We start from the raw sequence: 27,446 nt of genomic DNA, 5'->3' as shown, positions 1-27,446 counted from the left end.
TGACGTACTTATGTAGGGAAGAGCAGGCTCAATCTCTCTTGAAAGAGATTATCGTCACAATATATATATATATATATATATATATATATATATATATATATATATATATATATATATATATATATATATATATATATATATATATATATATATATATATGTCGTACCTAGTAGCCAGAACGCACTTCTCAGCCTACTATGCAAGGCCCGATTTGCCTAATAAGCCAAGTTTTCTTGAAATAATTGTTTTTCGACTACCTAACCAACCTAACCTAACCTAATCTAACTTTTTCGGCTACCTAACCTAACCTAACCTATAAAGATAAGTTAGGTTAGGTTAGGTAGGGTTGGTTAGGTCCGGTCATATATCTACGTTAATTTTAACTCCAATAAAAAAAAATTGACCTCATTCATAATGAAATGAGTAGCTTTGTCATTTCATAAGAAAAAAATTTGAGAATATATATTAATTCATGAAAACTTGGCTTATTAGGCAAATCGGGCCTTGCATAGTAGGCTGAGAAGTGCGTCTGGCTACTAGGTACGACATATATATATATATATATATATATATATATATATATATATATATATATATATATATATAAACAATATAACACTATGAGGTTAAGGATGCCAAATAATTCTATGCTGTTCTCACTCCCTCTGCATTTATTTGCCTCATTTTTCTATCCCAATCTTCTTTATCTATCCTCTCTCTCTCTCTCTCTTTCTCTCTCTCTCTCTCCAAGCCAGGAGCAAGTGAAGACAAGCCAGGCCTCGCTGGCAGTTATTCCAGCGGGGGCAGAACAGGGCAGTAAAGTCAGTAAGGACCATTTCCTCTTGTTATGCCTCACCCTACTAGCCTATATAACTCTTGCTCTATCTCAGAGATTCTAAAACCCTTTTCTCTAAAATATGATACCGACATATGTCATCTTTTTTTTTGTTTAAATAATACGTTAATGGGAGATGTTTGTAACGAAATTGAAGAAATAATAGTTTTTATTTTTGTTCCATTTTCCAATAATGAACATATTTTGCTTTTATTGTTTTTGATATATCCTTATTGTTACTTTATTTTATTATTGTTTTAATTTTTACGATATGAGTTGTTTACTTGTTTTTGGTTATTTTGGATTAGACAATATAGTTAATAAGAGACAAGGAAATTGCATTAATGTGATATGTCAATTATAAAATCAATTGGAGCAATGCGAGGGAATCAAATCTTCGACCCGAGGATTAAAGGGGAACTTACAACATTACAGTGAGAACTCACAGCATTTCAGTGGGAACTCACATCCTTACAAGGGGAAACTCACAGCATTACAGGGGAACTCACAGCATTACAGGGGAAGTCACAGCATTACAGTGAGAACTCACAGCATTTCAGGGGGAACTCACAGCAATACAAGGGAAATTCACAACATTACAGGGGAACTCACAGAATTACAGGGGAACTCACAGCATTAAAGGGGGAAACTCATAGCATTAAAGGGGAAACTGACAGCATTGAAGGGAAACTCAACATTACAGGGGAAATAAACACAGCATCACAGAGGAGGGACACAGAAATTAGGCTATGAAGGGTGGTTGGACCGTGGGACCAGCTTGGCAGATAATCAGTACTCTTAATTAACAGCAATTTTTATTTTATCAACCACAACGCCAAAATTCCTGTGTTTTAGTGAATTTAAAAGCACGGCAAAACATGGCCGTTCATAAACAAAACATTCATAATACGAATGAGTTTTGATAAGTTTGGTGGATTGCATAAGAATGTGTCACATCCCCGTTGAGCATATAAAGCGTCTGAAGGTCACTATATGGATTCTCAAAGAATTAGCGTACCTTATGTGCTTTCTGGCACCAAGGCCGACACTTCTATACACCAACACAAAACGTTATCATAACGTTAACGATGGCTACGAAAACGTTATCATAACGTTTCATGGTGATTTTTAGAAAGTTAATGAAGGCTATGTTCTCTGTCTTATTGATAGCCTTAAATCTGCTACTGTTGTTGGACCAACAGTTACAGTATCTAATTCTACTGTGGAGGGCTCTGATGTCTTCTGTGTTCTTAATGAGGGTATTACCATAACAGATTCTTTTTTGACCCATTCTGGTGGTTCCATAAGTCTTCGGCAAGTCATAACATGTTTTAAACTCGACGAATCATCTTATTTTTTTAAAAAATAAAGCATTGTTACTTTGATCTAAGAGGCAAGGTAGGTCAAATGTGTTTGGTAACTAGTGAGATGATAAAGTAGATGAAAATATCTCAGCCAACCAGTTCCAGTTGAGGCATTCTCCATCCCATTTGGTGATTTCCATTCATGGCTTTCGTCAACTTCCTTTATGTCGTGGACACATTGGTGGGATGCCACTGCTGTTTCCATCAAGTTAAGAAAGATCACATAGGTGATTTATCCCCAGATCGTATTCACATTTTTTTTAACTCATTTGAATATAGGCCTAGTTCCAATAGGAATATAAGAATAAAGGAAATTGCAGAATGCCTATTATCTCTATTTATACAAAACCAAACTCGTTATTATATGCATATGCAACGAAAATCAATAATCGCTGAGTAATTAAAAGCTGAATAACCACCATTGAATAGTAAAACATTTGCTAGAGTACTTTTCATCCAATCAGGCTTCATAGGGTCGAATCACGATCTAGCAAATATAAAAATGCAAGTCCACATGTAAAGAAGTATTTACCAAGGCTACTTTACTGATTTTAAACATAATTCACAGATACCTAGTAACTAGTGACACTAGTCTTGACTACGAGTAGTGTGTCTTTCTCCTGAGATTGGAACACTTTCGCATAGATTGCTCTTAATACCTTGCAATTTTACCAGTGAGCTATGCCATCAAACACTATCAAAAGGTGTTTCTATCAAATACACCCTGCAATTGCCAGCAAATCACAGTTGATCATGCAGTTATCCTGTATCTGATGCAAAGTAGTAGAGGGATTAATTGATCTATTTCTTAACTTTAACTGCTTCTGTCTCGGTTTTTCTCTTCCTGCTTCCCCTACTCCTCTTCCCCTTCTCTCTCTTCCTTTATCGTTATCTCTCCATGATACGTTTCAACAGAATATTCTCTGTCACTTCGCAGAACGCTAAGAACTCTCCACTTTAATGCTGGTTTTTATTGCAGGCGATGAGTCACAATAACGTGGCTAAAGTATGTTGACCAGACCACACACTAGAAGTAAGTAATTACCAAAAGAAGGCACCAAACCGGGAAGGCTATGTGGCACCATCAAATGCGCAGAATAATCAGAGGGCGCTAAATATCACCAAGGATGCCAATACGAGAACAAAAACGCATAAGGCGAACGATATCAAAAGTATCCGAGTCACCAAGAATTCTATTGAGGGACAGGTGACCACGAGGGGCGGTCGGAAAGCAAGACACACGCTCGTCCTGGAAGTCAGGACATTCAAGAAGGACATGCACGACCGTAAGAGGGACAATGCAACTAGGTCGATAAGGAGCAGGGCGGCGCTCCATCAAGTGACCTTGGGTTAAGCGAGTATGGCCAATATGCAACCTCGCCAGAGCTGTTTCCCATCGCCGGTTACGGTGGTAGGAGGACGGTCACGAGGAAACACAACCTTTAAGAGTACGTAGTTTGTTACCAGTAACAGACGACCAAGAAGCCTGCCAACGGGTAAGGACGGAGGAATGGATAACCGGGTAAAAGTCGGAATATGGAATACCTTTACGAGAGATGGGACAAGAGCGGACAGCTTCCTTGGCGGCAGCATCCGCACGCTCATTTAAAGACACACCAATATGGCTGGGAACCCAACAAAACTCAACCGACTTAAATTTACTGTGAACAAGAAACAGCCAATGCTGGATCTCGACAACTACTGGATGAACCGGATTAAAGGACCCGAGAGCCATGAGGGCACTACGAGAGTCAACAACAACTACAAAGGAAGACTGACAACGAGAAAGCAGGAGACGAAGATCACAGAGAATAGCATAAAGCTCCGCTGTAAAGATGCTAGTCTCCGGAGGTAAGCGACACATATAAGTGCGATCAGGAAAAACAACAGAGTAGCTAACACCGTCTGCAGACTTAGACCCATCGGTGAAGACAGAAACGGAGCGGGAGTGAGAAGAAAAGTGCTCAAGGAAAAGGCGTTTTAGAACCGTTGGAGGGGTAAAAGCTTTAGTGATATGGGTCAAGATGTACAAAACCGCGGAAGAGGGACTCTCCACGGGGGCAAAGAAGGAACAACACGAGGAGAAACATTATAAATACGAACGGAAAGAGAATCCTGTAGGCGAGATAACCGGACAGAAAGAGGGAGGTGGTGAAGAGGAACAGGAACCGCAGGAGGGGTAAAAGTTAAAGCACGACAGAGGCGAGAGGAAAGATGTTGTAAGGACCGTGCAAGATAGCGAAGACAGTAGCGATCACGGCGGTCCTGGAGAGACAGGAAGCCAGTGTCAACATTCAAGCTAAGGACGGGAGTCGAACGAAAGGAATCAGAACTGAGGCGCAACCCAGTATGGTGCAAAGCATCATAACGACAAAGAGTAGAAGGAGAAGCAGACGAGTAAGCAGGGCAACCATAATCGAGCTTAGACAGGACGAGAGAGGAATGTAAAGCAAGGAGAGTGAGTCTATCTGCCACCCAAGAAGTATGGGATAAGACCCGAAGGAGGGTAAGGGCCTTAGAACAGTCAACACGGAGGTAAGAGATATGGGGAGACCAAGACAAACGAGTGTCAAGGAATAACCCCAAAAGCTTCGCGGAATCCTTGTACTCAAGGGGATGACCATAAAGTGACAAAGAGGGACGAAGAACGACCCGTTTCCGCGTAAAAGTCATGGCACAAGTCATAGAAGAGAGAACTTGAAGCCATAATCGGTGGCCCAACACGACACGGCATCAATCGCAAGTTGAAGCCGGCGCTGAAGGAGAGGCGAATCATCACCCTGACAGCAAAGGGTAAGATCATCGACATAGAGAGCGGAGAAGACACCTGAAGGAAGAGAGGAAAGAAGACCATTGAGGACAACCAGAAAAAGAGTAGTGCTCAGAACCCACACACTAGAAGAAGGGACGACGACGTTTCAGTCCGTCCTGGACCATTCTCAAGTCGATTCGACTTGAAAATTGTCCAGGACGAACCGAAACGTCGTCGTCCCTTCTCCTTCTAGTGTGTGGTCTGGTCAACATACTGGTTTTTATTTTTATGCGGACAACTACAGAGTTTCGAGTTAAGAGCACCTCGCATTTACAACTTTTTGGGTCTCAATCTCCATCGGAAGATCTACCTTTGTTCACAATGAGGTCAGCAAATGAGTTCATCTGAATGTTTTTTGTTTTAATGTTTAGTCCAATACAACAGTAGCTGGTTTATGAAATATCATAATTTTTAAATTCAAGAGCTATATACCACAAAAATAATCTATAATTTTTTTTACCAATGTCTGAAATTTTACCCCATGTTAAATTAAAATAATTTAATATTGTGTTTTTTTGCGATTTTATAATGGAGGGTCGTAAGAGATCAATTTGCATCGTCAATATCCATCTGTACTTCGAAAATTGTACTATAATTAAATAGTATCTTAAAGCTTTCGTTTAGTATATATATTCTTTTTAGAATTTGTAATAGAATTTGAGGACCTCGTAGCCAACGACTGACCACCTTCATGATGAATCAGATGTGAGGGAACAGGCTTAAACATATCGAACTGGCCGGGAATGAACAAATCCACAAGAGCCGTGACGAGGATTCGAACCTGCGTCCGAGAGCATCCCAGACGCTGCCTTAATCGACTGAGCTACGACATGGTCAAAAGGAGTAATGAAGTAAGGGCGAAGAGGGAGAACGGCCTATTGACATAGCTCGAGTGCATGGGGGGGGGGGGAGTTGTGTAAAACCCTGGTTTGTGCCTCGAAGAGGCTGCAGAATCCAGAAAGTTCAGTAGAACTTCGGTTTCAACTCCTTTTGATCATGTCGTAGCTCAATCGATTAAGGCAGCGTCTGGGATGCTCTCGGACGCAGGTTCGAATCCTCGTCACGGCCCTTGTGGATTTGTTCATTTGATGCATCACGCAATTGTGATTTCTGTGTGTAATGGCCGGGAATCTAACGCGGGGCCATTTTTGTTGAGTAGACCAGTTTGCTCGCCAGCTTGTCAGCCAACCACTTATTTCCTGGGTTAATTTCCGAGGAGCTGGAGAGCTCCAGACCTCAAACATTTCCAACGAACATGAAAATATCGAGGAACCTGACATCTGATTGATGGTTTGTTTATGTCTGGTGTTCAACGGTCCGCTGTGATGTATTGGGAGCAGAGGAAGAGGAGGAGGAGGAGGAAGTGGAGGAGGAGGAGGAAGTGGAGGACGAGGGGTAGGCGGAGTGGGATCTTCTTGAGGTTATCTTGAGATGATTTCGGGGCTTTAGTGTCCCCGCGGCCCGGTCCTCGACCAGGCCTCCACCCCCAGGAAGCAGCCCGTGACAGCTGACTAACTCCCAGGTACCTATTTACTGCTAGGTAACAGGGGCATTCAGGGTGAAAGAAACTTTGCCCATTTGTTTCTGCCTCGTGCGGGAATCGAACCCACGCCACAGAATCACGAGTTCTGCACGCTATCCACCAGGCTACGAGGGATGAGCAAAAAAGGATAATATAAAATTGAATAGGGACCAGATAAGGAGACGAGGAGAGGGGCCACAATGAACAGAAGACGGCGTACTAAAACACCCGAACTGAATCTAACCTAACCTAGCCGAGCGACCCTCAGAGAAAATGTGAATGTTTTTGAACCGTTATGATTTACAGTACATGTTATTTTGACTGTTGTGGGTTTTGAAGTCAAAATGAGATATAATATTCAAGAGGACTGGTTGCATGAAAAGCCCCTACATGTCAACATAGCACAATTAGTTCTGTCCGTGTATGTCTTTTTCTACTTCTGTATCTCTATCTGTCTCTCATCCCTGGTGTCTCTCTTTGTGTCTCGCTTTCTATCTCTGTCTTCCTCCTCTCTCACCAGTATATATCATATGTGTCACTATGTAACATGTGTCACTACGTATCAAGTGTCATTATGTAGCAGTTGTCAAGATGCATCACTACGATTGGGCACTCATTCCAGTTGTGATAGTCACTGACACTGGGGAGTGAATATAATGTTAGGGAACCCAGTGTTGATGCCATAATCACATATTTGCCTAATACACTCAAAGTTTGATAGATTTTTTTTAAATTTTGTAGATATCAATAAATAATGTTTTACAATATGGTAATAAAATTAAATAATTGTCTAGTAATTACGATATTAAAAGGTTCGTCATGGAGGTCACTTTGGCACGGTGTTAAATGGAACTCATTTTACTGATGGTAACCCTGATATGCCCATGCTTGGCACTGTCTGTCTTTCTGTATCTGTCATTCTGTCTTTTTCTTGGATGAGGGTCGATCACAACCTCTGGCCTCAAGCCTCATACATACATATTCTATATCTATAGATATAGATAAGGATATAATAATATAAAGAAATTTTTCTGGAGCGTTAATAGGCTTAGCAATATTGGGTTTCGAATCATATTTTTAATATTTTTAACATATAACAAATAGAAAGCGATTCAGAATTTAATAAGCAATATTTCAGTGCCCGAAGTTTGACTAAAATACTGCAATTTTGACGCATTGATGAAGTGCGTTAAAAATGCGACGTTTTAGGTAGAAGACAAGTTGGAGCAGAGGTTAGAGATTAGAGGTCTGCCGTTCTAAAGGTTAAACTGAAGCTTTGAACCAAATTCCATTTTAATCGGTACAGTTTCTGATCTGAATTGAATATTAGTTATGTTACATTTGACTATATATACTTGATTTTTCTAGTTTTGTTTTACAAGTGATATGAAGACCTTATGACAGAGTCACAGATGGAGATATATTTTCGTAAAGATATTAAAAATAAATTCTTTAATATATATACAAAGTACTTGAACACATCATGTTGGTAATTTACCTACATATAAGGTCACAAAAGATGTATGTTCTATTTGACTGTCAATTATAAACATGTCATCAGTTCGAACTGCGAATATGTTTATTGTTTAGTTATGTGTGAGTTTAAGTGTTAAGTGCTCAGTCCAGTCCCCTTCCCCTGATGTTCCAGCTGCCATCCTCCCCCTGATGTTCCAGCTGCCGTCCTCCCCCTGATGTTCCAGCTGCCATCCTCCCCCTGATGTTCCAGTTGACGTCCTCCCCCTGATGTTCCAGCTGCCATCCTCCCCCTGATGTTCCAGCTGCCATCCTCGCACTGATGTTCCAGGAGTCTTCCTTCCCCTGATGTTCCAGCTCCCATCCTCCCCCTAATGTTCCACCTCCCATCCTCCACCCTGATGTTCCAGCTGCTATCCTCGCACTGATGTTCCAGCAGTCTTCCTTCCCCTGATGTTCCAGCTCCCATCCTCCCCCTGATGTTCCAGCTGCCATCCTCGCACTGATGTTCCAGCAGTCTTCCTTCCCCTGATGTTCCAGCTCCCATCCTCCCCCTGATGTTCCACCTCCCATCCTCCACCCTGATGTTCCAGTTGCCATCCTCCACCCTGATGTTCCAGCTGCCATCCTCGCACTGATGTTCCAGCAGTCTTCCTTCCCCTGATGTTCCAGCTCCCATCCTCCCCCTGATGTTCCAGCTCCCATCCTCCCCCTGATGTTCCAGCTGCCGTCCTCCCCCTGATATTTTAGCTGCCATCCTCCCTCTGATGTTCCAGCTGCCGTCCTCCCCCTGATGTTCCAGCTGTCATCCTCCCCCTGATGTTCCAACTGCCATCCTCCCACAGATGTTCCAGCTGCCATCCTCCCCCTGATGTTCCAGCTGCCGTCCTCCCCCTGATGTTCCAGCTGCTATCATCCTCCTGATGTCGCAGCTGCCATCCTCTCCCTGATGTTCCAGCTGCCATCCTCCCCCTGATGTTCCAGCTGCCATCCTCTACCTGATGTTCCAGCTGCCGTCCTCCCCCTGATGTTCCAGCTGCCATCCTCCCCCTGATGTTCCAGCTGCCATCCTCCCCCTAATGTTCCAGCTGCCATCCTCCCACTGATGTTCCAGCTGCCATCCTCCACCTGATGTACCAGCTGCCGTAGTCCCCTTGATGTTCCAGCTGCCATGCTCCTCCTGATGTCCCAGCTGCCATCCTCTCCATGATGTTCCAGCTGCCATCCTCCCCCTGATGTTCCAGCTGCCATCCTCGCACTGATGTTCCAGCAGTCTTCCTCCCCCTGATGTTCCAGCTCCCATCCTCCCCTTGATGTTCCAGCTGCCATCCTCCACCCTGATGTTCCAGCTGCCATCCTCCCCCTGATGTTCCATTTACCATCCTCCCCCTGATGTCCCAGCTGTCATCCTCACCCTGATGTTCCAGCTGCCACCCTCCACCTGATGTTCCAGCTGCCGTCCTTCCCATGATGTTCCAGCTGCCATCCTCCCCCTGATGTTGCAGCTGCCGTCCCCCCCCTGATATTCCAGCTGGCATCCTTACCCTGATGCTCCAGCTGCCTCCTCCCCATGATGTTCCAGCTGCCATCCTCCCCCTGAATTTCCAGCTGCCGTCCTCCCCCTGATGTTCGTGCTGCCATCCTCCCCCTGATGTTCCAATTGCCGTCCTCCCCCTGATGTCCCAGCTGTCATCCTCACCCTGATGTTCCAGCTGCCATCCTCCTCCTGATGTTTCAGCTGCCGTCCTCCCCATGATGTTCCAGCTGCCATCCTTACCCTGATGCTCCAGCTGCCATCCTCCCCATGATGTTCCAGCTGCCGTCCTCACCCTGATGTTCCAGCTGCCATCCTCCCCCTGATGTTTCAGCTGCCATCCTCCCCCCTGATGTTCCAGCTGCCATCCTCCCCCTGATGTTCCAGTTGGTGTCCTCCCCCTGATGACCCAGCTGCCATCCTCACCCTGATGTCCCAGCTGCCATCTTCCCCCTGATGTTCCAGCTGCCGTACTCCCCCTGATGTTCCAGCTGCCGTCCTCCCCCTGATATTCCAGCTGCCATCCTTACCCTGATGCTCCAGCTGCCATCCTCCCTCTGATGTACCAGCTGCCATCCTCCCCCTGATGTTCCAGCTCCTATCCTCCCCCTGATGTTTCAGCTGCCATCCTCTCCATTATGTTCCAGCTGCCATCCTCTCCATTATGTTCCAGCTGCCGTCCTCTCCATGACGTTCCAGTTGCCATCCTCCCTCTGATGTTCCAGCAGCCATCCTCCCTCTGATGTTCCAGCTGCCATCCTCCTCCCTGATGTTTCAGCTGCCATCCTCCCTCTGATGTTCCAGCTGCCGTCCTCCCCCTGATGTTCCAGCTGTCATCCTCCCCCTGATGTTCCAGCTGCCATCCTCCCACAGATGTTCCAGCTGCCATCCTCCCCCTGATGTTCCAGCTGCCGTCCTCCCCCATATGTTCCAGCTGCTATCATCCTCCTGATGTCGCAGCTGCCATCCTCTACCTGATGTTCCAGCTGCCATCCTCCCCCTGATGTTCCAGCTGCCATCCTCTACCTGATGTTCCAGCTGCCGTCCTCCCCCTGATGTTCCAGCTGCCATCCTCCCCCTAATGTTCAAGCTGCCATCCTCCCACTGATGTTCCAGCTGCCATCCTCCCCCTGATGTACCAGCTGCCGTAGTCTCCCTGATGTTCCAGCTGCCATGCTCCTCCTGATGTCCCAGCTGCAATCCTCTCCATGATGTTCCAGCTGCCATCCTCCCCCTGATGTTCCAGCTGCCATCCTCGCACTGATGTTCCAGCAGTCTTCCTCCCCCTGATGTTCCACCTCCCATCCTCCCCCTGATGTTCCAGCTGCCATCCTCCAACCTGATGTTCCAGCAGCCATCCTCCCCCTGATGTTCCAGCTCCTATCCTCCCCCTGATGTTTCAGCTGCCATCCTCTCCATTATGTTCAAGCTGCCATCCTCTGTATTATGTTCCAGTTGCCGTCCTCTAAATGACGTTCCACTTGCCATCCTCCCTCTGATGTTCCAGCAGCCATCCTCCCTCTGATGTTCCAGCTGCCATCCTCCCCCCTGATGTTCCAGCTGCCATCCTCTCCCTGATGTTCCATCTGCCATCTTCCACCCCTGATGTTCCAGCTGCCATCCTCCCCCTGATTTTCCAGTTGCCGTCCTCCCCCTGATGTCCCAGCTGCCATCCTCACCCTGATGTTTCAGCTGCCATCCTCACCCTGATGTCCCAGCTGCCATCCTCACCCTGATGTTCCAGCTGTAACCCTCCCCCTGATGTTCCAGCTGCCGTCCTCCCCATGATGTTCCAACTGCCATCCTCCCCCTGATGTCCCAGCTGCAGTCCTCCCCATGACGTTCCAGCTGCCATCCTCCCTCTGATATTCCAGCTGCCATCCTCCCCCTGATGTTCCAGCTGCCGTCCTTCCCATGATGTTGCAGCTGCCGTCCCCCCCCTGATATTCCAGCTGGCATCCTTACCCTGATGCTCCAGCTGCCTCCTCCCCATGATGTTCCAGCTGCCGTCCTCCTCCTGATGTTCGAGCTCCCATCCTCCCCCTGATGTTCCAGCTGCCATCCTCCCCCTGATGTTCCAATTGCCGTCCTCCCCCTGATGTCCCAGCTGTCATCCTCACCCTGATGTTCCAGCTGCCATCCTCCTCCTGATGTTTCAGCTGTCGTCCTCCCCATGATGTTCCAGCTGCCATCCTTACCCTGATGCTCCAGCTGCCATCCTCCCCATGATGTTCCAGCTGCCGTCCTCACACTGATGTTCCAGCTGCCATCCTCCCCCTGATGTTTCAGCTGCCATCCTCCCCCCTGATGTTCCAGCTGCCATCCTCCCCCTGATGTTCCAGTTGGTGTCCTCCCCCTGAAGACCCAGCTGCCATCCTCACCCTGATGTCCCAGCTGCCATCTTCCCCCTGATGTTCCAGCTGCCGTACTCCCCCTGATGTTCCAGCTGCCGTCCTCCCCCTGATATTCCAGCTGCCATCCTTACCCTGATGCTCCAGCTGCCATCCTCCCTCTGATGTACCAGCTGCCATCCTCCCTCTGATGTTCCAGCAGCCATCCTCCCCCTGATGTTCCAGCTCCTATCCTCCCCCTGATGTTTCAGCTGCCATCCTCTCCATTATGTTCCAGCTGCCATCCTCTCCATTATGTTCCAGCTGCCGTCCTCTCCATGACGTTCCAGTTGCCATCCTCCCTCTGATGTTCCAGCTGCCATCCTCCCTCTGATGTTCCAGCTGCCATCCTCCTCCCTGATGTTTCAGCTGCCATCCTCCCTCTGATGTTCCAGCTGCCGTCCTCCCCCTGATGTTCCAGCTGTCATCCTCCCCCTGATGTTCCAGCTGCCATCCTCCCACAGATGTTCCAGCTGCCATCCTCCCCCTGATGTTCCAGCTGCCGTCCTCCCCCTGATGTTCCAGCTGCTATCATCCTCCTGATGTCGCAGCTGCCATCCTCTACCTGATGTTCCAGCTGCCATCCTCCCCCTGATGTTCCAGCTGCCATCCTCCCCCTAATGTTCAAGCTGCCATCCTCCCACTGATGTTCCAGCTGCCATCCTCCCCCTGATGTACCAGCTGCCGTAGTCTCCCTGATGTTCCAGCTGCCATGCTCCTCCTGATGTCCCAGCTGCAATCCTCTCCATGATGTTCCAGCTGCCATCCTCCCCCTGATGTTCCAGCTGCCATCCTCGCACTGATGTTCCAGCAGTCTTCCTCCCCCTGATGTTCCACCTCCCATCCTCCCCTTGATGTTCCAGCTGCCATCCTCCACCCTGATGTTCCAGCAGCCATCCTCCCCCTGATGTTCCAGCTCCTATCCTCCCCCTGATGTTTCAGCTGCCATCCTCTCCATTATGTTCCAGCTGCCATCCTCTGTATTATGTTCCAGCTGCCGTCCTCTCCATGACGTTCCACTTGCCATCCTCCCTCTGATGTTCCAGCAGCCATCCTCCCTCTGATGTTCCAGCTGCCATCCTCCCCCCTGATGTTCCAGCTGCCATCCTCTCCCTGATGTTCCATCTGCCATCTTCCACCCCTGATGTTCCAGCTGCCATCCTCCCCCTGATTTTCCAGTTGCCGTCCTCCCCCTGATGTCCCAGCTGCCATCCTCACCCTGATGTTTCAGCTGCCATCCTCACCCTGATGTCCCAGCTGACATCCTCACCCTGATGTTCCAGCTGCAACCCTCCCCCTGATGTTCCAGCTGCCGTCCTCCCCATGATGTTCCAACTGCCATCCTCCCCCTGATGTCCCAGCTGCAGTCCTCCCCATGACGTTCCAGCTGCCATCCTCCCTCTGATATTCCAGCTGCCATCCTCCCCCTGATGTTCCAGCTGCCGTCCTCCCAATGACGTTCCAGATGCCATCCTCCCCCTGATGTTCCAGCTGCCATTCTCCCCCTAATGTTCCAGCTGCCGTCCTTCCCCTGATGTTCTACCTGCCATCCTCCCACTGATGTTCCAGCTGCCATCCTCCTACTGATGTTACAGCTGCCATTCTCCCACTGATGTTCCAGCTGCCGTCCTACCCCTGATGTCCCAGCTGCCATCCTCCCACTGATGCTTCCAGCTGCTGTCCTCCCCTTTATGTCCCAGCTGTCATCCTCTCACATATGTTCTAGCTGCCATCCTCCCTCTGAAGTTCCAGCTGCCATCCTTCCCCTGATGTTCCAGCTGCCGTCTACTCCTGATTTTGCAGCTGCCATCCTCCCTCTGATGTTCTAGCTGCCATCCTCCCCTTGATTTTCCAGCTGCCTTCCTCCCCCATGAGATTCAAGCTGCCATCCTCCTCCTGATGTTCCAGCTTCCGTCGTCCCCGTGATGTTCCAGCTGCCATCCTCCTCCTGATGTCCCAGCTGCCATCCTCTCCCCGATGTTCCAGCTGCCATCCTCCCCCTGATGTTCCAGCTGCCATCCTCCCACTGATGTTCCAGCTGCCATCCTCCCCCTGATGTTCCACCTGCCGTGCTTCCACTGATGTTCCACCTGCCATCCTCCCCCTGATGTTTCACCTGCCGTCCTCCCCCTGATGTTCCAGCTGCCATCCTTACCCTTATGCTCCAGCTATCATCCTCCCCCTGATGTTCCAGCTGCCATTCTCGCTCTGAAGTTCCAGCTGCTGTCCTGAACCCTGATGTTCCAGCTGCCATCCTCCCCCTGATGTTCCAGCTGCCATCCTCCACCTGATGTTCCCGCTGCCCTCCTCCCCCTGATGTTCCAGCTGCCGTCCTCCCCCTGATGTTCTAGCTGCCATCCTCCCCCTGATGTTCCAGCTGCCGTCCTCCCCCTGATTTTCCAGCTGTCATCCTCCCCCTGATGTTCCAGCTGCCATTCTCCCACATATGTTCCAGCTGCCATCCTACCCCTGATGTTCCAGGAGCCGTCCTCCCCCTAATGTTCCAGCTGCTATCCTCCCCCCTGATGTCGCAGCTGCCATCCTCTCCCTGAAGTTCCAGCTGCCATCCTCCTCCTGATGTTCCAGCTGCCATCCTCCCCCTGATGTTCCAGCTGCCGTCCTCCCCCTGATGTTCCAGCTACCATCCTCCCACTGATGTTCCAGCTGCCATCTTCCCCCTGATATTCCAGCTGCCGTAGTCACCCTGATGTTTCAGCTGCCATGCTCCTGATGTCCCAGCTGCCATCCTCTCCATGATGTTCCAGCTGCCATGTTCGCACTGATGTTCCAGCAGTCTTCCTTCCCCTGAGGTTCCAGCTGCCATTCTCCACCCTGATGTTCCATTTGCCATCCTCCCCCGGATGTTCCATTTGCCGTCCTCCCCCTGATGTCCCAGCTGTCATCCTCCCCCTGATGTTCCAGCTGCAGTCCTCCCCATAATGTTCCAGCTGCCATCCTCCCCCTGATGTTGCAGCTGCCGTCCACCCCCTGATATTCCAGCTGGCATCCTTACCCTGATGCTCCAGCTGCCTCCTCCCCATGATGTTCCAGCTGCCATCCTCCCCTTGAATTTCCAGCTGCCGTACTCCCCCTGATGTTCGAGCTCTTATCCTCCCCCTGATGTTCCAGCTGACATCCTCCCCCTGAAGTTCCAGCTGCCGTCCTCCCCCTGATGTTCCCGCTGCCATCCTCCCCCTGATGTTCCAGCTGCCATCCTCCCCCCTGATGATCCAGCTGCCATCCTCCCCCTGATGTTCCCGTTGCCGTCCTCCCCCTGATGTCCCAGCTGCCATCCTCACCCTGATGTCCCAGCTGCCATCTTCCCCCTGATATTCCAGCTGCCATCCATACCCTGATGCTCCAGCTGCCATGCTCCCTCTGATGTTCCAGCTGCCATCCTCCCTCTGATGTTCCAGCAGCCATCCTCCCCCTGATCTTCCAGCTCCTATCCTCCCCCTGATGTTCCAGCTGCCATCCTCTCCATTATGTTCCAGCTGCCGTCCTCCCCCTGATGTTCCAGCTGCCGTGCTCCCCATGACGTTCCAGCTGCCATCCTCCCTCTGATGTTCCAGCAGCCATCCTCCCACTGTTGTTCCAGCTGCCATCCTCCCCCTGATGTTCCAGCTGCCATCCTCTCCCTGATGATCCAGCTGCCATCTCCCCCCCCTGATGTACAGCTGCCATCCTCCCTTTGATGTTCCAGTGTCCGTCCTCCCCCTGATGTCCCACCTGCCATCCTCACCCTGATGTTTCAGCTGCCATCCTCACCCTGATGTTCCAGCTGCCATCCTCACCCTGATGTCCCAGAAGCCATCCTTACCCTGATGCTCCAGCTGTCATCCTCCCCCTGATGTTCCAGCAGCCATCCTTACCCTGATGCTCCAGCTGCCATTCTCGTCCTGAAGTTCCAGCTGCTGTCCTGAACCCTGATGTCCCAGTTGCCATCCTCCCCCTGATGTTCCAGCTGCCTTCCTCCCCCTTGATGTTTCAGCTGCCATCCTCCCCCTGATGTTCCAGTTGCCGTCCTCCCCCTGATGTCCCAGCTGCCATCCTCACCCGGATGTCCCAGCTGCCATCCTCCCACTGATTTTCCAGCTGCCGTCCTCCCCCTGATGTTCCAGCTGCCATCCTTCCCCTTATGTTCCAGCTGCCGTCCTCCCACTGATGTTCCAGCTGCTTTCCTCCCCATGACGTTCCAGCTGCCATCCTCCCTCTGATGTTCTAGCAGCCATCCTCCCCCTGATGTTCCAGCTCCCTTCCTCCCCCAGGTGTTCCAGCTGCCATCCTCCCCCTTATGTTCCAGCTGCCATCCTCCCCCTGATGTTCCAGCTGCCGTCCTGCAAATGACGTTCCAGATGCCATCCTCCCCCTGATGTCCCAGCTGCCATCCTCACCCTGATGTTCCAGCTGCCACCCTCCCCCTGATGTTCCAGCTGCCGTCCTCCCCATGATGTTCCAGCTGCCATCCTCCCCCTGATGTCCCAGCTGCCGTCCTCCCCATGACGTTCCAGCTGCAATCCTCCCTCTGATATTCCAGCAGCCATCCTCCCCCTGATGTTCCAGCTCCCATCCTCCCCCTTATGTTCCAGCTGCCATCCTCCCCCTGATGTTCCACCTGCCATCCTCCCACTGATGTTCCAGCTGCCATCCTCCCACTGATGTTACAGCTGCCATTCTCCCACTTATGTTCCAGCTGCCGTCCTACCCCTGATGTCCATTCTGCCATCCTCCCACTGATGCTTCCAGCTGCTGTCCTCCCCTTTATGTCCCAACTGTCATCCTCCCAAATATGTTCTAGCTGCCATCCTCCCTCTGAAGTTCCAGCTGCCATCCTTCCCCTGATGTTCCAGCTGCCGTCTACTCCTGATTTTGCAGCTGCGATCCTCCCTCTGATGTCCCAGCTGCCATCCTCTCCCTGATGTTCCAGCTGTCATCCTCCCCCTGATGTTCCAGCTGCAATCATATCACTGATGTCCCAGCTGCCATCATCCCCCTGATGTTCCTCCTGCCGTGCTTCCCCTGATGTTCCAGCTGCCATCCTCCCCCTGATATTCCACCTGCCGTCCTCCCCTGATGTTCCAGCTGCCATCCTTACCCTTATGCTCCAGCTGTCATCCTCCCCCTGATGTTCCAGCTGCCATTCTCGCTCTGAAGTTCCAGCTGCTGTCCTGAACCCTGATGTTCCAGCTGTCATCCTCCCCCTGATGTTCCACCTGCCCATCTCCCCCTGATGTTCCAGCTGCCGTCCTCCCCCTCATGTTCCAGCTGCCATCTTCCCCCTGATGTTCCAGCTGCCGTCCTCCTCCTGATGTTCCAGCTGTCATCCTCCCCCTGATGTTCCAGCTGCCATTCTCCACCTGATGTTCCAGCTGCCCTCCTCCCCCTGATGTTCCAGCTACCCTCCTCCCCCTGATGTTCCAGCTGCCATCCTCACACTGATGTTCCAGAAGCCGTCCTCCCCCTAATGTTCCAGCTGCTATCCTCCCCCTGATGTTCCTGCTGCCATCCTCCACCTGATGTTCCAGCTGCCCTCCTCCCACTGATGTTCCAGCTGCCGTCCTCCCCCTGATGTTCCAGCTGCCATCCTCCCCCTGATGTTCCAGCTGCCGTCCTCCCCCTGATGTTCCAGCTGTCATCCTCCCCCTGATGTTCCAGCTGCCATCCTCCCCCTGATGTTCCAGGAGCCGTCCTCCCCCTAATGTTCCAGCTGCTATCCTCCCTCTGATGTCGCAGCTGCCATCCTCTCCCTGATATTCTAGCTGCCATCCTCCCCCTGATGTTCCAGCTGCCATCCTCTACCTGATGTTCCAGCTGCCGTCCTCCCCTGATGTTCCAGCTGCCATCCTCCCCCTGATGTTCTTGATGCCATCCTCCCACTGATGTTCCAGCTGCCATCCCCCCCTGATATTGCAGCTGCCGTAGTCCCCCTGATGTTCCAGCTGCCATGCTCCTTCTGATGTCCCAGCTGCCATCCTCTCCATGATGTTCCAGCTGCCATCCTCCCCATGATTTTCCAGCTGCCATCCTCCCCCTGATATTCCAGCTGCCGTCCTCTCCCATGATGTTCCAGCTGCCATCCTCACCCTGATGTTCCAGTTGCCGTCCTCCCCATGATGTCCCAGCTGCCATTCTCACCCGGATATTCCAGCTGCCATCCTCCCCCTGAGGTTCCAGCTGCCGTCCTCCCCCTGATGTTCCAGCTTCCGTCCTTCCCCTGATATTCCAGCTGCCATTCGAACCCTGATACTCCAGCTGCCATCCTCCCCCTGATGATCCAGCGCCCTTCCTCCCCCTGATGTTCCAGCTGCCATCCTCCCCCTATGTTCCAGCTGCCATCCACCCCCCTGATGTTCCAGCTGCCGTCCTCCAAATGACGTTCCAGATGCCATCCTCCCCCTGATGTTCCAGCAGCCATTCTCCCCCTGATGTTCCAGCTGCCGTTCATCCCCTGATGTTCCACCTGCCTTCCTCCCACTGATGTTCCAGCTGCCATCCTCCCACTGATGTTACAGCTGCCATTTTCCCACTTATGTTCCAGCTGCCATCCTCCCTCTGATGTTCCAGCAGCCATCCTCCCCCTGATGTTCCAGCTCCCTTCCTCCCCCCGATGTTCCAGCTGCCATTTTCCCCCTTATGTTCCAGATGCCATCCTCCCCATGATGTTCCAGCTGCCATTCACCCCCTGATATTCCAGCTGCCGTTCTTCCCCTGATGTTCCACCTGCCATCCTCCCACTGATGTTCCAGCTGCCATCCTCCCACTGATGTTACAGCTGCCATTCTCCCACTGATGTTTCAGCTGCCGTCCTCGCCCTGATGTCCCAGCTGCCATCCTCCCAATGATGCTTCCAGCTGCCATCCTCCCCTGATGTGCCAACTGCCATCCTCCACCTGACGTTCCAGCTGCCATCCTCCCCCTGATGTTCCAGTTGCCGTCATCCCTCTAATGTCCCAGCTGCCATCCTCACCCTGATGTTCCAGCTGTCATCCTCCCCCTGATGTTCCAGCTGCCGTCCTCCCCTTAATGTTCCAGCTGCCGTCCACCCCCTGATATTCCAGCTGCCATTCTTACCCTGATGCTCCAGCTGCCATCCTCCCCCTCTGATGTTCCAGCTGCCATCCTCCCCCTGATGTTCCAGTTTCCGTCCTCCCCCTGATGTTCCAGCTGCCGTCTTCCCCCTGATGTTCCAGCTGCCATCCTCCCCCTGATATTCCAGCTGCCATCCTTACCCTGATGCTCCAGCTGCCATCCTCCCTCTGATGTTCCAGGTTCTCACCTAGTTGTACTCACCTAGTTGTGCTTGCGGGGGTTGAGCTCTGGCTCTTTGGTCCCGCCTCTCAACTGTCAATCAACAGGTGTACAGGTTCCTGAGCCTATTGGGCTCTATCATATCTACACTTGAAACTGTGTATGGAGTCAGCCTCCACCACATCACTTCCAAATGCATTCCATTTGTCAACCACTCTGACACTAAAAAAGTTCTTTCTAATATTTCTGTGGCTCATTTGGGCACTCAGTTTCCACCTGTGTCCCCTAGTGCGTGTGCCCCTTGTGTTAAACAGACTGTCTTTTCAACTCTGTCAATTCCCTTGACGATCTTGAGTGTGGTGATCATGTCCCCCCTAACTCTTCTGTCTTCCAACGAAGTGAGGTTTAATTCCCGTAGTCTCTCCTCGTAGCTCATACCTCTCAGCTCGGGTACTAGTCTGGTGGCAAACCTTTGAACCTTTTCCATTTTAGTCTTATTCTTGACTAGATATGGACTCCATGCTGGTGCCGCATACTCCAGGATTGGTCTGACATATGTGGTATATAATGTTCTGAAAGATTCCTTACACAAGTTTTTAAAGGCCGTTCTTATGTTAGCCAACCTGGCATATGCTGCTGCTGTTATCCTCTTGATATGAGCATCAGGGGACAGGTCTGGCGTGATATCAACCCCCAGGTCTTTCTCTCTCGCGGACTCTTGAAGTATTTCATCTCCCAAGTGATACCTTGTATCTGGTCTCCTGCTTCCTACCCCTATCTTCATTACATTACATTTGCTTGGATTAAACTCTAACAGCCATTTGTTCGACCATTCCTGCAGCTTGTCCAGGTCTTCTTGAAGCCTCAAGCTGTCCTCCTCTGTCTTAATCCTTCTCATAATTTTGGCGTCGTCAGCAAACATTGAGAGGAATGAGTCTATACCCTCTGGGAGATCATTTACGAATATCAGAAACAGGATAGGTCCAAGTACAGAGCCCTGTGGGACTCCACTGGTGACTTCACGCCAGTCTGAGGTCTCACCCCTCAGGTGTCATCCTCCCTCTGATGTTCCAGCAGCCATCCTCCCCATGATGTTCCAGCTCCCATCCTCCCCCTGATGTTCCAGCTGCCATCCTCCCACTTATATTCCAGCTGCCATCCTCCCCCTGATGTCTACTCCTAATTTTGCAGCTGCCATCCTCCCTCTGATGTTCTAGCTGCCATCCCCCCCCTGATGTTCCAGCTGCCGTCCTCCCCCTGATGTTCCAGCTGCCGTCCTCCCCCCTGATGTTCAAGTTGCCATCCTCCCCCTGATGTTCTAGTTGCCGTCCTCTCCCTGATGTTCCTGCTGTCATCGTCCCCCTTATGTCCAAGCTGCCATCCTCCCCCTGATGTTCCAGCTGCCGTCCTCCCCCTGATGTTCCAGCTGCCATCTTCCCTCTGATCTTCCAGCAGCCATCCTCCCCCTGATGTTCCAGCTCCCATCCTCCCATTGATGTTCCAGCTGCCATCCTCTTCCTGATATTCCATCAGCCTTCCTCCCCCTGATGTTCCATCTCCCATCCTCCCCCTGATGTTTCAGCTGCCATCCTCCCTGTGATGTCCCAGCTGCCATCCTCCCCATGATATTCCAGCTGCCGTCCTCCCCCTGATGTTCCAGCTGCCGTCCTCCACCTGATATTCCAGCTGCCATCCTTTCCCCGATGCTCCAGCTGCCATCCTCCCTCTGATGTTTCAGCTGCCATCCTCCCCCTGATGTTCCAGCTGCAGTCCTCTCCCGAATATTCCAGCTGCCATCCTTACCATGATGCTCCAGCTGCCATCCTCCCCCTGATGTTCCAGCTGCCGTCCTCCCCATGATATTCTAGCTGGCATCCTTTCCCTGATGCTCCAGCTGCCATCCTCCCTGCGATATTCCATCTGCCATCCTCCCCCTGATGTTCCAGCTGCCATCCTCCCCTGAGGTTTCAGCTACCATCCTCCCCCTTATGTTCCTGCTGCCGTCCTCCCCCCTGATGTTCCAGCTGCCATCCTCCCCATGACGTTCCAGCTGCCATCCTCCCCCTGATGTCCCAGCTGCCATTTGTGGGAAAAACTTGCTGTGATTGATATGAGAGGAGACTACCAGGGACTTATACTGAACTAACTTAAAAATTACTGTCTGCAAATTAATTCAACTAAAATCTCTAGCTAGGGTGGTAAATCCTAGCTCCTCTTTTCCTAATGACAGATTGTGGGCTGTAAGGGGCAGGTGGGGTGAATGAATTATTTGATAGGTTGATTGAAGATCCACAGTCCACCTGCCAACAGGTATCTCACATCAGCTTGTATTTTATACAAGGATAAGATTTAATAAATTCAGTTATATGCCTGATCACTGGCTCTGTTTAAATCAGAGATTTAAACTTGTATATAGTCTAGCCTAGCACCATAACAATTAACAGTCAATATATTCTTATACTATAAACAACAATTTAAATTGTAAAAGTATAATAAATGACTTTAAATGTAGTCTAAGTACTATTACTAAGTACAAAATTATATTCAAATAAATGAACTTATATGATAACTTAAAAAATAACTAAGCAAGCAATTGTTAACTTAATTTATATATTCATGTATATATGCAATGTATTTATATTCAATTTATATGATGATGTACAGTCAGCCTGACTGAATCTCTTCCAACACCATGGACACTTATGAGGTCTTGTGTATTTATTGTATCTGAATCTTTTCTGACACAATGGACACTCATGAGGTCTAGTGCTTGGATAAGATTTTACTGCTACACTACTATATAAATAATCTTACTGAGGTATGAGGCCTTGCCTCGCTTTATAACCGACAGACAGACTTATAGAATATTAAAGTCACACACGCATACAATTGGCCAATTATATACCAAAATAACCTCAATATACTTCACTGCTTGCCGGGTGCCTGTCTGACAGTGTGCCAGACTTGATAACTCTCTTGTCGCAAGTTTAGGCACGATATTTTATATCACAGCGTTGCTCTATGATGTACTAGTAGCGTTGCTACATGATTTTTCTTTAACTGCATTGCAAAATAATGAGGGTTGAAGGTGGAGACAAGTCACTGTGTGCTCCACTCTACACTTATAGATATATATGTTCTAGGGATTTCCCTTGTAGATATATTGTCCAGGTACTCCCCCAGTTCTAGAGAGTATTCACTGGTGATAAAGATATTAGATAAGGTGTCCTGGGCCAAATAATGTTCGCTAAGGATCCGTCACTGTTCACTCCGTTGTAAACAAATGCGAAGTGCCGCGGGGTATGGTCCGCCCTTCTTGTTCTAGAGATGCTCCTCCCTCTCCCTTGAGGGGTAGCTTTCAATGAATATTGATTGATTAATTTTACTGTCTAGACTTATGATTGAGATAAGATGTGATTATAATATAATTAGATATAGGATTTAAAGATTATAAGTAGTACTTGATAGTACCACTGATTCTTATTAAGGATTCGATTTATAATCCCTACTGGAAGTGATTAATGTTCCAATAGTTTTTTAATTAAGAAATTCTTCTAGAAGCTTCTGGATCCTTGAGAGATCATGCACAAAGTCACGTAGGCATCTATAATGCCCTATGGCGTACGTGATCATAGTGGCATTGTCATCTAGGATCAAGCTGTATAATGAATCTATAATGATTCGAATTTGATTTTGATACGATTTAGATATGATATAGAAATTATACATATCTTAGATGATAATATAGATAGGTGGATAAAATTTCCCACATCTTCCAGAGGGAGAGAACTGGCACAGAGTCCAATACTAAGGACAGTAGTAACCATATGTATTTATTTACTCTCCATCAGATTGATAATAGAAGTGCAAATTTTGCTTGCACTTTTGTGCTGCTGTCCGTTGTGGACGATTGTGTCTGTTAGGAGTCTGTGGGTCATGTGGAGTTGAGTGTCTTGAGGTCTCTCAGGATCTAACTGCAGCTGGCTCACTGATTCCATGTGGATGAGTTTGTCCAATGTCTTCCGGGAAGTTGTTCCTTTAGACAGGATTTTGACTATTCTCAAAATCCCCTGACTATCTGGATGGACTGAGACAACTTTACCTAATGGCCAGTCAGCCCTAGGGCCATCACTGTCTACCAAGACAATATCGCCAGGTTGAAGATTAGATATATTATGTGGGACATTGGCCCCATAGTGATGTTCTCTTAGAGATGTAAGATATTCTTTTGTCCAAACATCATTCCATTTTTGGATTATGCTGGACAGATGCTTATACCCCTGAACCAACTCGCTCTAACCCACATATGAGGGATCTCTGATCTCATCATCCACTAGAGATGGTACCGGAGTCAGAAGTCTTCCATACATTAGGTGTGCAAGACTTAATGGCTCATGTTGAGTAGGATCATCAGACAAGTAAGCCAACGGCCGGTTATTCACCCTTGATTCTATTTCCGTGATTACTGTCTGGAGTTCCTGAAGATGGATTTTCTGACGGTATAGAGATTTTCTCAAGGATCTTTTGACAGTTCCTATTAACCGTTCATAAAATCCTCTATGCCATGGGGCTCTCGGAGGGATAAATTTCCATCTGCAATGACGCTGTTCCAGTGTGGAAGTAACTGCAGGATGGGAACAGATTTCCCGTAGACATGCTTCTCCAGCTACAAAGTTTGCTCCGTTGTCTGAAATTATCAGCTAGGGCATGATCGGCGTGCTGCGAATCTGCGGAAAGCTTGAATAAATAATTGAGCAGTCATATCGGGTGTTACCTCTAAATGTACTGCCCTGGTGGTAGCACAGGTGAACAGACAGATTATGCCTTGATAGGTTGCTTATCTGCAGTCCCTGTTAGATATATTGCTCCTGTATAATCTACTCCAGTCGTCTCGAAAGGGTGTAGATGGACCACTCGTTCCTTTGGTAGGGGTGGTGGCCCTGGTTAAGAGCAAGTTCTTGCATCGTACCTTCGGCATATCATGCAATTTTTCAAGATTGATTTGACTGACTGTCTTCCCTGAGGAATCCAGTACTGCTGTCTGATATGTGTGAGTGTGTCTAACACTCCTCCATGTTTGATTATTTGTTGATGCGTATGTAACACAATCAACCTTGTGATCCAATGATTTTTTGGTAAAAGCCATGGATGCACGGTATCTAGATTGATATGTGCGTGTTTAAGTCTCCATCCACAACGCAGAATGTTGTGATTTTCTTGGTCTATCCACAGACAGAGATTGTGTTTTAACTTATGCGGAAGATTTTCATAGTTATTCCCATAAGTTTCTCTCTGGGCTTGTCTTACCCAATAGATAAGTGCATCTGGAAAAGTGTATTTTATACCTTTTTTCCTGAGATATTGAAACACATTCTGTGTTACATTGATTAATTTGATGAGCGAGGAGTAACGAGTACAATCCAAGACTGATATTTGAGCTTACTGCCTGGTGGTAGTTATGGTTTGTGTCGTGATGACGTGTGGCTTTTGTTCAGGCCAACTACCATTCACTAACCATCGAGGCCCATGAAACCAAATATCTGCCTTTGCAAACTGTTTAAATGTCATACCTCTTGATAAGAGATCAGCTGGATTATCTTTTGTTGGTACATGCAACAATTGAAAGCCTGCAGAAATTTCTTTAATTTCCGAGACGTGATTTTTTACATATGGAGTCGGACAGTTGTCGTTTCGTACCTATTGTAAGACAGCTTCATTGTCAGACCATATAATGACATCTTTGAAGTTCATGGTAGACAAGACTTGTTTGATATGCACTGCTAAGCGTGTGCCAGTTAGCAATGCAGTTAGTTCCATCTGAGGCAAAGTCCTCTTTTTTAATGAAGCCACTCTGGCCTTAGAGGTGATAAGATATGATTGATGGGAAGTCACTAAGTAATCACAAGCTCCAAAAGCTTTGGCTGACAAGTCTGCGAATACATGTAGTGATACTTCATCATTTTCCTCGACTATGTGTCTCGGAAAGATTATCTTTTCAACTAAAGTTTGTTCTTGAGCAACTTCCATCCAAGCTTTTTGTAACTGGAGTGGTAGTGGATCATCCCAGCCAACTTTAGTCTTCCAAGCTTCGTGCACCAATAAACGCCACTTGATAGTTAAAAAATTTTGTAGACCAAGTTTAAATATAAATAAATATGTTTATTCAGGTAAGGTACATACATACAAGTGATGTTACATTAATGGATTGATATAAAGATAGAGCTAGTACATACAATGCCTAAAGCCACTATTACGCAATGCGTTTCGGGCAAGAAAAACATTAATATCTAGAACTTAATACTAATTGAGCATAAAGAATAAAAAGTGTTGAAAACAAATACAAATAAAGATAAAAAAAAGGGGAAACATGACTGAAAAAGCAGCACAAATACAATAGGTTGACAAACAGTGTTGATTAAAAAAAAAAAAAAAAAATAATAATAATAAAATAAAATAACAGACATGGGTTGACAATAAAGGAGTGAGGTGGGTTACAGGGAATTTATTAGGTAGTGTTTAGTTTTTATCTTAAACTGGTTGAGAGAGGTACAGTCTTTAACATGGTTGGGAAGGTCATTCCACATTCTGGGTCCCTTGATTTGTAGAGCATTTCTAGTTTGATTAAGTCGTACTCTAGGAATATCAAAACTGTATTTATTCCTGGTGTGGTGCTCATGGGTTCTGTTACAACCTTCAATGAAGCTTTTGAGGTCAGGATTGGCATTACAGTTCAGCGTTTTATATATGTATAATACACAAGAGAAGTGTGTAAAAATGCATATTTGAGAAGTGGGTTGAATACTTTACTAACTTATGAAAGCAAATCCCTTTTTGTAGCAATGCAATAATTTACTGGTACAGACTTGATTGAGATTGTGTCCGAGATTAGATCCCACTCCATACCTAACACCTTTTGTGATTCTGGTACGAGATATTAAGGGTAATCTCTTGCTATTTGATTATTCAATGTTGCATTATTAGAGGCCCAAGATTGTAGTGGCATGTTGGCACCTTGTAGCTCCTTGTTGGCCTCTTGATATAATTGTAACAGTTCAGTAGTACTGTTAACTGTCCCTTGAAAATTATCTACATATAGATTTTGACTGATTTCAGCCTTATAGGGACTTGATGATTTCTTCAGATGAGTATCTAGAGTTGCTTGCAACAGAAATGGACTTGACGTCACGCCGAAAAGAACTGAGGAGGATCTGAAAGTCACTATAGGACTATTGATATCTTCTGGGTTCTCTACCCATAGAAACTTAGTGAAGTCTCTATCTTCTTCCTGCAAGCCAACTCTTAGAAAGGCCTTACTAATATCTGCTGAAAATGCATATTTGTTAAGTCTAAACTTCAGCAGTATGTCATACAATTTCTGAGTTAGACTTGGACCTGTTTGCAAACAATCATTTAGACTGGTTCCTTGGGATCCAGATTTACAGCTACAATTAAAAACTATCCGTAAAGGAGTCGTTTTTTATTCTCTCATTACAGCCATGTGTGGTAAAAAATGGCCTGTTTGCTTATTGTCGTGTTTCATGACTTTGAAGAATTTATTCTTTAATTGTTGAGCAATAATCTCATGATAGAGTTTTAAATGCTCAGGCCTTTTTCTTAGCTTTGCTAATTGAGATTTAAATTGACTGTAAGCCATGTGATAATTGGTAGATAAGGTTTTATGGTTGATTTTCCATGGTAGCCTTACCCAGTACTGTCCATCATGGTACTGTACAGTTTCTAAGTACTGATTGTATGCACAGACATCATCAGGACTTGGTTGTTCAGGAATTATTCCTATGGCATCAAGTTCCCACAATTGATGTACAGATTCCAATCCATCATCAATCATGTGGGGGATTTTAAGTGGGGACTGTTCTCTGCCTAGTCACGCCACGATTACAGTTTCTATATGATGTGATTTTTCAGGAGTTGAAGGTTCAAGATCTAGTATAGGTCCTGTCATCAATATGCCTCATGCTGATTTGAGTATATTCATACTAATACATTCCTCTGATCCCAGAATGAATCGATGATAGTAGTCAGCTCCAATCAGGATTCCGATATCCCCTATGTAGTCAGAATTGAGCAGAGGATCTGCTAATTGGATTTCTTTTTCTTTTAGGAATTTAATTGTGGCTGCCAGATCAGTCACTTCCATTTCAGTAGGAATTTTATCAACTACTATGGCTTCTACTGTCCTTTGGGATGTACCTAGACAGACATTGAGTTGTACTACTGGAAAGGTTCTACGACCTGAATTGGTAAAAA

This window comes from Procambarus clarkii, chromosome 21, assembly GCF_040958095.1.
Source record: "Procambarus clarkii isolate CNS0578487 chromosome 21, FALCON_Pclarkii_2.0, whole genome shotgun sequence".
Classification (NCBI taxonomy): domain Eukaryota; kingdom Metazoa; phylum Arthropoda; class Malacostraca; order Decapoda; family Cambaridae; genus Procambarus; species Procambarus clarkii.
The sequence above is the reverse complement of the archived record's forward strand: the minus strand, read 5'-3'. Positions refer to the sequence as shown.